Source organism: Anabrus simplex, unplaced genomic scaffold (genome assembly GCF_040414725.1).
Source record: "Anabrus simplex isolate iqAnaSimp1 unplaced genomic scaffold, ASM4041472v1 ctg00000129.1, whole genome shotgun sequence".
Classification (NCBI taxonomy): Eukaryota; Metazoa; Arthropoda; class Insecta; order Orthoptera; family Tettigoniidae; genus Anabrus; species Anabrus simplex.
In genome coordinates, this window is record NW_027130078.1 from 141,297 (window position 1) to 154,049 (window position 12,753).

The window sequence follows — 12,753 nt, forward strand, 5'->3', positions numbered from 1 at the left end:
GCGCTCGCCTATTGTGTTTTCCTTTTCATGCTCCTGGCTCTGCGCATATGACCTGATTTACCGAGCGGGTTGGCCATGCGGGTAGGGTCGTGCGGCGGTGAGCTTGTATTCGGAAAATAGTGTCGGCACCCCTGAAGAAGGTTTTCCGTGGTTAGCCATTTTCACTCCAGGCAAATGCTTGGGCTATACTTTCATTAAGGCCACGGCCGCTACCTTCTCAATCCCAGCCCTTTCCCATCCATCCACAGCCGAAAAAGCTTCAAAGTGTTAGTACGACGTTAAACAAGTGAAGGAACAACTTGATTTGACACTTGTTTGTTCCTTTCCAATACTAAATATGTATGTATTGTAAAAAGGGGTAGCGTGCGATAAAAAAAATAGTCTCAACCGAAGTGATATAATATAGTATAGAGCTTAAGGAAAGAGGTCATAGAAAAGGAGGGTCGGGTAATAATAATAATAATAATAATAATAATAATAATAATAATAATAATAATAATAATAATAATAATAATAAATGATTAAACAATGGAAACGCGCAGTAAGAAAGAGCTAGGTTAAGAGGAAAACCAAAAATTAACAATATGGATAGAATATATTTAACAATCAAACATAGTAACAAGATAAATAAATCGAAGACAAATTTTAACAAGTGGTGAAAGATAAATATGTAAAACTTGAGAAAATTAGAAAAGTATGCCACATTTACAAATAGAATTTCCGAAATGTATGTAAGAAAAGCCTATTGAACAAATACAAGCGTACAATGAATACATACAGAAACTGAATAAGAAAAGTGGGAGCAAAACCTGAAAGAAAAGAAGTACGAAAGAAAGGGGAAAGGGAAGTGGGATAAGGATCAGAACGGGGAAAGATTTTCTTCACCGGGTATTAACTATGTTACGAGAACAGAATTTAGAAATAGCATACGTCTTAGAAGACAACTGAAGTGATTACAAAAATTTTTTATATTGTCCGTAGCGCAGTTCGTGTAGAAGTGCAGTCTTTCATATGAGCTTTTAAAATACAAAGTATTAAGTCGGCGGAAGAAAAGTTCAGCAGGCAGATGGCCCAGATGAAAAATTAATGTCCAAATAATGATAAATCTCGCTCACCAAATTTTTTGAAGTTATACAGTCCAGATGGAATTGACATAATACAAAGTAGCACGGTTATTTTGGCGATCCACCACTCCGGGACGAAAGCAGACTCAAATTGTGGAGCAGCGGAGTGGGAATATATAGTGATGTAGAAAGATCTAGAAAAGTGAGGAGGCTACAAGCCAGCAAGTTCGAGAAGCATATCATTACGTGTCCAAGGTAAGCACGCAGCGCACAGACAACGGAGAAGACGAAGCGTAGAGAGGATGGCGTTAGTCACGTGATGAATGGCGCAGCCAGAGCACAGGTGAGCGGAGTAGTGGAATGCGAGAAGCAGTGGCGACAAGATCGAAAAGAACAGCAGCATGCAAGGTGGGGAATACACGTAGCACATTCGGCGATCGTAGCATATTCCCCACGTGCCGGTCGAGATGATGTAGAGACGATAGCATGGCGGTCTTCACAAGTGGCGCCAACTCGGAAGAGCGAAGATCGTGCACTAGAAGGAGAAAGCAGACTGGCGAGAAATGGTGTACCCAAATGAAAAAGAAAAAGAAAGGGGAGAGGGGAAATGATATGGACCGGTCCAAATAGAGGAAAAGGGAATAAGGAGGAAAGGGGTTCAGAAAATACAGCGGTGATATATAAACGTTACATAAGTAGTACAATATAAAGTATACAATAGAAAAAATATATATGTGGCACAGAAAAACATAATATAAGTATAGTTAAGAATACATAGGTTTGCAAAATAAATTCCATGAGGGCAAAGTAAGGAAGAGAAAAGAAAATTATTTAGCCTTTCATGGGGAGTCCGGGTCGAAACGGAGTGATGGAGACCAGAATCTGATGAGCAAGAGATATATTAGAAAATGGTCGGAAATCCAAGGGCCCAAAAAAGGAAATATTAAAATAACCGAACAGTGCTAGGACCAAAGAACAAGCCCCAAAAAGGGGTGGTTGAAAAAACACCGGGAATAAAATCTTTCCCCAGAAAAAAGGAGAGGGGAAAGGAAGGAAAGATAGAGAGAAAAAATATTAATTATCAGAAGTAGAAGCATGGATTTTTTTAAACTGAGAAATATGAACACATTTGACATCAAAAGAATCAGAAGTAGACTGTAAAAGGGCATTAGCAGGAGTAGGAAGGGAAATTATGTGAAATGGGCCTATCCACCGAGAAGCTAATTTAGCAGAAAACTGATCACTGGCAGAACTTTGGAGGTGATTACGTAAGAGAACTATGTCACCAAGTTTAAAGGTAGAGGGTCGATGGCGGGAGTCGTGTGTTTCCTTGGAAAGTAGTTGAGCAGCACGAAGATGAGAAATAGCTTAGGTCCAAAGAGATTGAATAGATTTATAATCATCAGAATCTAAAAGGGGGTGAAGATCCCAAGTAACTGATAAGGGAGTATGAAGATCGCGGCCCAAAAACAGTTTAGCAGGGGTTTGTTGGGTAGAAGAATTTATGCTCGAATTGAAAGCAAGGACTAAAGCAGAGAGATTTAGATCCCAATCCTTATGGTAGGAGTTGTGAAAAATAGAGAGAGCGATTTTAAGGTTTCGGTGATAGCGTTCGACGTTGTTAGCCTGGGGTAATATGGAGAGGCATTTATCTTCTTAATTCCCAGTTGGAAAGACATTTGAAAGAAAGCTTTGGAAGTAAAAATAGAGGCATTGTCGGAAACTAAATTAGAAGTCAAACCAATAAAGGGAAATATGACGTTGGAGAGAAGATTGATAATAATGGAAGAAGAAATTTTGCGTAAAGGGTGAAGTACCAAATACTTAGAAAAACCGTCCAGTAAAGTAAAAATATAGGTGTTACCACGTGATGAACGAACAAGAGGTCCAACCAGGTCAATAAAAAGAGTTTGAGTTGGAGAGGTGTGAGGAAGAGCAGAATGTAGGCCGGCAGATCTAGAATTTAGAGGTTTAGCTAACTGGCAAGGTTGAAAGTAGAAACTTACTGACGAATATCTTTACGCATGTTAGGCCAGAAATAAAGAGAAGCAATGCGAGCATAAGTTTTGGCAAATCCAAAATGCCCTCCCACAGGAGAAGAATGATAATAAGAAAGTATCATGGGTTGAAGGATAGAAGGGACAACAACTCTGGCAGAAGATTTAGGGGTGGGTTTAAAAAGAAGTAGACCTTTGGAAAACACAGAACGACCGCGATAGGAAGGGTCAGACAGCAAGGCTTTCATCTGAATGCAAAATTCATCCTGAAGTTGATGAGATTGGCATGATTGAAAAGATAATGGGAAATCAATCAATGAACAAATTCAATTATCCAAAGGCGGTGAATCAGAGGTGGGGAGCGACTGGAAAGTGGTAGGAGAAGGAGAAGTGTCAGAGGATGAAGGATCAAATAAACGAGATAGAACATCTGCAACACAATTCTGGGTACTAGAGATGAATTTAATGGAAAATTTAAAGCGAGAAAGACGGAGCAACCAGCGGCCAGTTTTGCCAATTTTAGGAGCATTAGAGAGAAGCCGTGAAAGGGCTTGATTATCGGTTTTGACAATAAATTCTTTATGATCGAGGTACTCAGAAAAATGTTCAAGGGTGGTCACTAAAGCCAAGGCTTCTCGTTCATAGATGGAATAGTTACGTTCAATGGGGGAAAGTAGTTTACTAAAATAAGCAATAGGCAGAGGGGTACCCTCAACAACTTGATTGAGAACACCAGAAATAGCATAATCAGAGGCGTCAGTGTGAACTTCGAAGGGTAAAGAGAAATCAGGGAACTGCAAAATGGGGGCTTTGATAAGAAGAGATTTAAGAGTAGAAAAAGCATGTTGTTGAGTAGGAGTCCAAAGAAATTTAACAGTCTTACGTTTGAGATAATGTAATGGTTCTGCAATATGAGAGAAGTTGGGAATAAAACGGTTATAAAAAGAAACCATGCCAAGAAAGGTACGCAGTTGTTTGATGTTTTTAGGGGGAGAGAGTTGAGTAATAGCAGTAATACGATCAGGATCAACAGAAACACCTTGGGAGGAAATGATGTGACCTAAAAATTTAAAAGAAGTTTGGACAAGAGAAAGTTTGGAAGGGTTAATAGTGAGACCTGCCGTACGAAGACGAGAAAGTACTTCGGTAAGATGAATAATATGGGAGTCAAAATCAGGAGAAAAATACAATAAATCGTCTATGTACGGATAAAGATAGTTGTACTTAATATATAAAAAAGAGAATCAACAAGGCGACGCATGACCTGGGATCCAACATTAAGATCAAAAGGAAGCTTAGTAAATTGATAGAGACCGTTAGGTGTAATAAAATCAGTAAGTTTAGAACTAGCAGAATCTAAGGGAATTTGGTGAAAAGCGGAGTTACAGTCAAATATGGAAAAATATTTTGCATTAGCAAAAATTGAAAAGCGTTTTGCAACTTAGGAAGGGGATAAGCATATTTAATCTTACTATTGAGATGACAATAATCAATGACAAAGCGCGTGGAATTATCAGGCTTATTGACCAGAAAAGCAGGTGAAGCATAATTCGAAGTAGAAGGGATAATGGTACCATCAGCAAGCATCTGAGATGTGTTGCTCCAAAAGTTGCATACGAGGTGGACTAAGATGATAAGGGAGAGATCTGACGGGAGAGTGATCCAAGAGATCAATATGAGCCTCATAATTGCGGACAGTACCAAGTTGTTCCGTAACCACGTCAGAAAATTGGTTAAGTAGCGAGGTTAAAACTTGCTGCTGAGACTCAGTAACATAAACATGCGAGTTAGAAAGATGTAATGAAGTGGGGGTAATCAGGAGGATTAATCAAAGTCACAGAATCAAAATGAAAATAAATGGAAGAGGTTTGAGTGTGAAGAATTAAGCCAGTACCGGTATGTGAAAAAATCATATCCGACTATAAGGGGAATAGGAAGATCTTGAGCGACGTAGAAGGGAAAGGACCATGAATATTTAGAAATCTTTACTGTAAGAATAAGTTGACCAAAATAATTAAAGGGTGACGTGAGACAGAAGTACATAATAAGTCCGAAAAACGTAATTGAAGGTGTGGATGTAATTGAAGTAATTGCTGGAAGAAAGAGGAACTGAGAAGTGAAATAGAAGCCCCTGAGTCTAATAATGCAAGGGAGGGAATATTCTGAAGTATAGCAAGAATATAAGCAGATCGAGCCCGACACGGAGCGGCCCCATAGACCGAATGCTGCCTACATACGGCGGGAGGGAGCGCTTCCCGATCGTGGAGTTGGACAATAGCGAGCGATATGGCCTCGACCTTGACAGTGAAAACAAGAGAGAGTGGAAGTGGGTGGATGAAGAGAAGAAGTAGAAGGAGAAGAAGAGCGAGGTGGGGTGGGAAAGATGGGAGGAGGAGGGCGAACAGAAGCATAATATGAAGCATTACTGTAAGAATTGAAAATGTCCATTTGCGCAATATGATAAAGGTGAGAAATAGATGTGGGAGGAGAAAAAGGGTTAATTAATTGCCGAAATGGAGGAGCAGCATAACAACGAACCAGAGAGATGATTTCCTGAGGGTGTTCAGATATAGCAAGAACATCAGCAAAGGTAATGAGGGAATCCAAAAAGTCATACGTCGTTTCATCAGAACGTTGATGACGACGTAAGAAAACAGAGCTTAACTGTTGGCGAATTTCATAGGGAAGAAAGTAATTGTGTACAATGGAACGAAATTGAATCCAATCGTAGCAATCAGACATGTGTTGTAAAAGAAAATTACTAAAACGACCAAAAGTTTTAGAATACCAGAGGGAAAGAAATTGAGAAAATGGGGCCAAGTTCAGTTTTAAAAATTTACGAGCGTCAAACAACCAGAGTGTAAGTACTTGTGGATGCGTCGAAGTGAGGTGGGGGACTATGTCTAAAGATTTCTTAATAAGATGGAAGTTAATAGCTTCTGAATGAGAAGAGGTAGAGAAAGGATTAGGAGATTCATACAAAAATTGTGGAGACAGAGTAGGCGGTGGTGTAGGCTGGGGTGGGGAAGCGTTTGAGAAAGGTTTGGGAGGGGGAGGGGGCGATTGACATAAAGGGGATTTTGTAGGCGAAATGAAGGCGGTATAATCAAGAGATGGTTCTTTCGGTGGTAAGGAAATTTCAGAAGACAGCATAGAATCCGTAGTGGAAAAATAATTATGAGAAAGTAAATCATAAGTAACAAAAGGGTGTGGAGCCGAGAAATTAACAGGATTGGACGAAGATGTAGAAGAAGTGTCGGATTGATAGGGAGAAAAATTGTCTGAAAAGTAAGCCATAGTAAGAAGACAAGCAAAAAGGCCAAAGACAATACCAAAACTAAAAATAAAAGAAGAGACGGGAATCGAACCAGAGTTACTCTGCTACCATACTGTGTAAAAAGGGATAGCGTGCGATAAAACAAATAGTGTCAACCGAAGTGATATAATATAGTATAGAACTTAAGCAAAGAGGTCATAGAAAAGGGAGGCTCGGATAATAATAATAATAATAATAATAATAATAATAATAATAATAATAATAATAATAATAATAATAATAATAAAAATGATTAAACCATGGAAAGGCGCAGTAAGAAGGAGCTAGGCCAAGAGGAAAACCAAAAATTAACAATATGGATAGAATATATTTAACAATCAAACATAGTAACAAGATAAATAAATCGAAGCAAATTTTAACAAGTGGTGAAAGATAAATATGTAAAACTTGAGAAAATTAGAAAAGTATGCCACATTTACAAATAGAATTTCCGAAATGCATGTAAGAAAAGCCTATTGAACAAATACAAGCGTACAATGAATACATACAGGAACTGAATAAGAAAAGTGGGAGCAAAACCTGAAAGAAAAGAAATACGAAAGAAAGGGCAAAGGGAATGGGATAAGGATCAGAACGGGGAAAGGATTTTCTTCACCGGGTATCAACTATGTTACGAGAACAGAATTTACAAATAGCATACGTCTTAGAAGACAACTGAAGTGATTACAAAAAATTTTATATTGTCTGTAGCGCAGTTCGTGTAGAAGTGCAGTCTTTCATATGAGCTTTTAAAATACAAAGTATTAAGTCGGCGGAAGAAAAGTTCAGCAGGCAGATGGCCCAGATGAAAAATTAATGTCCAAATAATGATAAATCTTGCTCACCAAATTTTTTGAAGATATACAGTCCAGATGGAATTGACATAATACAAAGTAGCACGGTTATTTTGGCGATCCACCACTCCGAGAAGAAAGCAGACTCAAATTGTGGAACAGCGGAGTGAAAATATATAGCGGTGTAGAAAGATCTAGAAAAGTTAGGAGGCTACAAGCCAACAAGTTCGAGAAGCATATCATTACGTGTCTAAGGTAAGCAGGCAGCGCACAGACAACGGAGAAGACGAAGCGTAGAGAGGATGACGTTAGTCACGTGATGAATGGCGCAGCCAGAGCACAGGTGAGCGGAGTAGTGGAATGCGAGAAGCAGCGGCGACAAGATTGAAAAGAACAGCAGCATGCAAGGTGGGGAATACACGTAGTATATTCGGCGATCGTAGCATATTACGGGCGGCCGTACCTTATGTGCTGAAGTGTTACAGCACATTGTCTATTTGAAAAATAAGTTACTTAATATTATCTACAATCGTGCACTGAAAAAGACGTCAACCAAGAACAGGAAATTATTCAACTCCCCTCACAATCATGTTACTACTGTCGGCACAGAAAGTATGTGCGGTCGAGTTTAAACGCTAATAAAATTTGAACCAATCCACCAATCCAAAATATAACCACACCATCGTAAATCTTGTTTTATTCTGCGTTCTTTGGTGATATTTGTGTATGTTTATTATGTTTCTTGTGGAAGTTGTATTAGGCAAAATGCAAAAAGTACCTATTTTCTTTCCCGTTTTTTGTAAACAACAAATTTGTAGTACCATTACAAGGAAACGCACTGTCCAATTTTCATAAAATTTAGAAGGATTATGGAATGGACTATTATAAATATATTTCTGAAGTTTAATTACTTTACAGACTTTGTCAAGCACGTTTATTTATTTATTTATGGCCCATACAATCAAGTTGAATTCAGATATAAATTATATACATATTTACATAACAAGAAAACAATGAACAAGATAAGGCTCCCTACAACTGAATGTCAAGATCACTGATCCACTGTATTGCTTCTGGAGTTGCCATCAGGAAATCCACTTTGCTGCCTGTGTATGCCCGCGTTTCACACTTTCTGACAATATGTCAAGCAAGTTGTTATTGTTTTGTAAAAGGTACTGATAGGGTGATACTGGGTGGTCTTCTGAAATCGAGATTGAGTTCATCAGAAAGGTCTGAAGTTTTTGGTTTCAAATCGTTGTATACCGAAAACGTACAGTGATTTCTGTACTTTACACCGATTTTTATTTGAAAAGGAGCGATCTGTGTGCACTCAGGCGTGTCAAGCAGCTTGAGCAAAGAGTTGTCCAGTAAGCGGCAAAACCCCGTTGCCTGAGCTCCGTTTCACTATAAGATGACAAGCAGGTGAATCATGGTATTTCTAGAATTATTAGTGCTGTTATTTACATTCATCTGGGCTTTCAATATTACTGGCTGTATTGCTCAGTTAAAGCAGAGTTAAAAATGCCTCTGAGGTCATGTTTTACGGAAGGTGAAGTACGTATGATTGTAAGTGCAATTTGCTTTTTCAAGATAGAGGGAGAAAAGCTACGTGAAAATCAATATCCTGTGTGCCAACGAGTTGCAGATTGTCTTGACATTTCGCTCCGATCAGTGCAGAAAGTAAAAGCAGAAAATGCGAAAAATGCGAGGAAGAGGATATCGAGCGGACGGCCGAGTATTCTAGTGCATTGTTGGTTAGTTTATCAGATAATTTAAACCCAAACAACCACAAGCAACAGCTTATCCATCTTAACTCCGTATTATATTAAAACTCTTTCTAAATCACCTCTTAAAATATAATAGTGAAAATTGTAATTCATTACACTGTACAAATATTTGAGATTGTAGGCCTAACTATTTATTGTATCCCGTCAAAATACATAATCTGCAATGAACATAAATTAACTTTTTTCTTACAACGTAAACAGAAAATTACGTGAATTTCTTCCCTCCTTCTTTCATTATTTTCTGCGTCCATCAAACTGGGGTTTCGCAGCAGTGATCGAGTGGGAATGGGCTAACTTCGCCTATCATTCACGATCAGTGACGTGGTTCAATAGCATACGCTGCGCTCATCGCCTGCCAGCCCGCCCACTTGCAGTGCTGGGCGCCCGCGGGGACGGAATGCCCAGCGTGAGCACCTCTGATCTAGCGTTTGACCAAATAATTTATTTCACCGCACAGTTCTATCTCAACAGCATTGAGTGAAGTGCGAACAGCGACAGTGGTGTCATCTAAGGTATAGGTGTAACAAGGTCAGAAACTGCGTGCTTGTCTTTGTTACGTTGAGAGGAATGCGCCTCCACTCTTTGGAAATATATGTTAAAATAATTGAACAATCGTAATAATTAAGAATGAAAGTTTAAAATATGCAATATCTCCTTCATAAAACTCCAAACGAGCATTATGCTCGCTATGTCTCAAAAATTAAAAGCATAATTTCTTTGAGGATCCGCCCATCCTCTGGGAAAACATTTAACAACTGCTCTCTCCTCTTCTTTCTGGCCTTCTCTCAGTTATCTGGGCAGCACTTTGTATGATCTTAGCCTACTTTTGCGGCCGGATACCTTTCCTAACATCAACCGTATGTGAGGGATGTATTTACTATTGCTTGTTTCTGTGGTTGTTTGTCGTGTGATGTGTTGTATGTATTTGAAGTAGCCTATGAATACGAACACAAAACCGTAGCCTTCGAGCTACAAGAATTAACATCCCACAGTTAAAAGACTACTGTAAAACCTGAAGGCTACTATGATGCATATCAGTCTGTACTGGAGGAGTGGATACAGGAAAGTGTGATAGAAGAGGTACCTGAAGAAACAATAGATTCTCCCTGTCGTTATTTGCCGCATCGTCACGTCGTGAAACAGAATAGTACCATGCCTCTTCATCATGTGTATGATGCATCGGCATGTGAGAACAAGAATCCCAATGTAAACAGCTGTGTTGAAAAGGGACCGAATATCATAGAAATACTTCCTTCAGAATTGGCTCGTTTCCGGTTGAAGAGCATTGGAATAATGGCCGACATCTGGCGTACTTTCCTGCAGATTAGCATCTCTAAAGGGGACCGGCCATTATTTTTAGATTCTTGTGGATCGACCGTCAGAGTACCTTGAAGATCTATCAACACTGTCGTGTAGTGTTTGGAGTGACATATAGCCCATATATTAGTCTCGTTTGCTACATCGTGTCGTTCGGTTGGAAGTGTGCGAGGTTTCGTGTATTGTGTCTCTGAAGTTTCTAGCTTTTTGTTTCGAGTTAACTCTGCATGTGAGTAGTGCTGTGGTGTCATGAGTACTGAAAGTGGAGGCGATGAGGATTTTAATCCTGCCTCAAATAGCAATGTTGGTCGTGAAGAAGTGGTGAATATGGATTTAACTCTGAACGATAGCTCTCTTAATAACTCTTCCTTGCAGAATACACCTCAACGTGATACTAACCTTGCACCACCTGTTCAACCTCCTAACAATGTTGCATGTAATACGTACTCATTTAATTATCCACGCCCGTATATTGTCTTTGTCTCCTCCAAAAGTAGTAATAATATTGGTAACCTTCACCCTGTGGCTCTTGCTCGTTTACTGTATGAACGAAAATTTCCTGTCAAATCAATTCAGTATAAAGGTCGTAATAGGATACAGGTAACCTTTAACTCTGCTGCTCATGCTAATGCCTTTTTGAAGAACCCGTTTCTTGATACGCACAAGCTACAGGCCTTTTTACCCCACTCAAACATCTTTCGAGTCGGTATTATAAGAGGTGTTGATAAAGAGTTATCAGAAGATGGTATTCTTACTCTACTCAAGAGCGACATTAAAGTTCACTCTGTTCAAGGATTAAGTCGCAAAACCAATCAGGATGGTCAAGTAGCTTACCTGTCTACCGGTTCGGTAAAGATTGTCTTTTGTTCTAAAACATTACCCAAATATGTCTCAATATATCCGGTTTTATTGGAAGCCACACCTTATCTTTTCTACCCAATTATCTGCTCAAAATGTCAGCGTTATAGTCATACAATACGAAACTGTCAGTCTACTACATTTCGTTGTAGCAACTGTGCCTTAAATCATGCCACCTCAGACTGCCTTGCCAATGTAAAACTATGTTTACATCGTAATCGGCAGCATTCCACGGGCTCATCTGACTGTGCTGTCCACCAGAGACCAGTAGAGATTAAGAAGCTCATGTGCATTGATAATATCTCATTTTCTGAAGCCTCCTCCAGATTATTTCCACTTAATTTTTCTGATTGTAGTAACCTTCAACAATTTCCTCCCCTTCCCACTCAATCTTCGCCTCCCATGCCGGAAATGCCGCGCAACCGTAAATTCACGCAAGTGATCGTAAAGGACTTGCCTTCCACGCCACCTCCCGGCTATGATAGAGCCGGCTATCTTCAGATCGTGCAACCCACTTATTTCCCCCGTTCCATTAAAACTCTGTCTCATCAATACCCCATACCTCCCACCCAGCCAGCTCCAGTAACCCCTTTGCAACCCGCACAACACCCTTTAAAACAGGCAACAAGCTAGTACAGCCGGAACACGTTCAACAGTGTGTTCTCAATCTACTATTGCAAACTACTCAACTACTTGGAAATCAGCCCACTATATTACCAGTGCTTAGTCAACTACGAGAAAGTTTACAGTTTATCCTTCATAACGGTAGTGAGCATTCTACAATGGAGTGCTAAAAGTATACAAAACAAACAACATGAACTAAAAATTCTAATGAAGGAAACATCTCTCCAAATAGTAGCCCTTTGGCTCTCATCAGACACTAACTTCTACTTTCCCAGTTATTATATTTAACGGCATGACGGACCTGGGTTTGATGGTCTAGCTCTTATGATTCATACCTCGTTATCATACTCTGTTACAACTGCAGTATATACCCCATACCTACACCGTTGGAATTCTCTATCACAACACATACGTTATCAATTTATACAATCCACCGGATAATTACATCTCATTCGCACAATGGTTAAAATTTCTTAACCAATTTCCATCTGATAGCCAACTCCTTCTTCTGGGACATCCTAAATATCCATCATACCCAGTGGGGAGCTCATGTAGACACCTCAAAAGGAACCCAGTTCTTAAATGCTGCAAATCAACACAATCCCATTATTCTTAATGATTGTTCCCCTACTAGACCCACACCTCCAGGTTCTTCGCCTAGCGCAATAGATATATCACTTTGTCGCTACCATCTCGCCTCTATAACCACTTAGAGAGTATTAGGAGACACTCATAACAGTGATCATTTTCCCACCATACTTACTTATGCACTTGGGCATATCACTCATAACCCTCCTACCCACTTTTCCGCTGGTCAAATTCGCTCCTACAACATTTTGATGCTTCATGTTTTAAGTCATTCATGGTACAGTTACTGGAGACATGCCCAGTGACAGCACTATCATATCATTCGATTTTACATATGATATTCAAGTATCTTGACCTCTATCACTCCTTTGAAACACCTTCGCATATAACGACCTCCCTCTCCTCTCG